Source organism: Rhipicephalus microplus, unplaced genomic scaffold (assembly GCF_043290135.1).
Source record: "Rhipicephalus microplus isolate Deutch F79 unplaced genomic scaffold, USDA_Rmic scaffold_124, whole genome shotgun sequence".
Classification (NCBI taxonomy): Eukaryota; Metazoa; Arthropoda; class Arachnida; order Ixodida; family Ixodidae; genus Rhipicephalus; species Rhipicephalus microplus.
The window spans coordinates 490,001-491,616 of record NW_027464696.1 but is presented as its reverse complement, the minus strand read 5'-3'; the positions used below and the strand labels follow the sequence as shown (position 1 = coordinate 491,616).

The 1,616-nt window shown below is 62.9% G+C and overlaps 1 pseudogene; it reads left to right on the top strand.

Moving 5' to 3' along the window:
* Positions 1-445: 445 nt before the first annotated feature.
* Positions 446-1,616, top strand: part of LOC142790763 (large subunit ribosomal RNA) — a 4,430-nt pseudogene continuing 3,259 nt past the window's right edge.

Sequence of the window (1,616 nt, the reverse complement as noted above, 5' to 3'; positions counted from 1 at the left end):
CCCGTCCCGTTCAAAAAACTGGGCCACTCCAGTTGGGGCGGGGGCGACGCTACACGAGACGATGCCTCTCGCCAGGCTGCGTGGCTGCCCTTGCGGCGGCGGCGACTGGCCTCGGCGGTGTTTGGGCTTTCGACACGGTCGTTTATCACGCAACTGCTCGGACGACGCACGCGCGCAGCGGAATGCCGCTTGCCAGCCTTGTGAAGATGTGACCCTGTACAGGGTTGCGGGCGCACTTGGTAGGGCGTCGTACTCGGTTCGCGATGGGTTTACGAACGTGTCCCGTCACTTCCACGTCACACCGGTTGTGCGCCGCACGCGTGCAGCGGGGAAGCCGATTGCCAGCCTTGTGAAGAAGTGGCCCTGTACAGGGTTGCGGGCGCACTTGGTAGGGCGAGCGCACGCGGTCGTGCAGGAAGTTGATGGAAGCGAATGTATCCGCTGTCGACCTCAGATCAGGCGAGACAACCCGCTGAATTTAAGCATATCACTAAGCGGAGGAAAAGAAACCAACAGGGATTCCCCGAGTAGCTGCGAGCGAAACGGGACCGAGCCCAGCACCGAATCCCCCGTCCTTGCAGGCGGTCGGGAAATGTGGTGTATGGGAGGCGACGTTCTCGGGTGTTTGCGACGGTGCAAGTCCCCCTGACAGGGGCTTGTCCCAGAGTGGGTGCCAGGCCCGTCTCCGCCGTTGCGCGCCCGGGATGGAGCCTCCCGTGAGTCGGGTTGCTTGAGAGTGCAGCCCTAAGTGGGTGGTAAACTCCATCTAAGGCTAAATACGACCGAGAGACCGATAGTTCACAAGTATCGTGAGGGAAAGTTGAAAAGAACTTTGAAGAGAGAGTTCAAGAGTACGTGAAACCGCTTAGAGTAAAATGGGTGGGCCCTCGAAGCTCGAAAGCGGTGGGATTCAGTCTCCGGACGATCGCGGAGCCGGCGGCGTCAGGTAAACGGTCCCCTTCGGGGGACTGTTCCGGCTGCTGGCACGCAGACGCGGTCTCCGGGGTGCGCACTTCCCACCGCCGGTAGGACGCCGCGACGGACGCGGGTCAAAGGGAACAAGCACGACTTTGAGTCCGGCAGTGGAGGTGACCTGCCCGTCTCTTCGGAGACGGCACGCGGGAGTTATACCACGCCGTGCACGAAAAGTTCGTCACCCCGTCCAGGCCCCATGGGCTTCTCCCGGTTGTCGGGAGGCCCGAACGATGACGCCCTCCGGAAACGGAGCGGAGAACCCGCTGGGCAAGCTTGTCGTCTCCTGCTGTCCGGGTTGGTCCCGCGGCGGCGGGTTGGCCGGCGAGAAGCCTCTGCGAGCGGGGCTATTCTCCCGCGGAGGCGCTATCGTGGTTTGCGGCGAGTAGGTCGGTAACCCACCCGACCCGTCTTGAAACACGGACCAAGGAGTCTAACATGTGCGCGAGTCAATGGGTCTCCCGAAACCCAATGGCGCAATGAAACGTGAAGGCCCCTAGCGGGCTGCGTTGCGATCCCGGACCGCACAGGGGTCCGATAAAGGGCGCAGCAACGGCCCGTCCCAGGCGCTCACACGTCGCCGGGGCGGAGCGAGAGCGCACACGTTGGCACCCGAAAGATGGTGAACTATGCCCGGGCAGGAC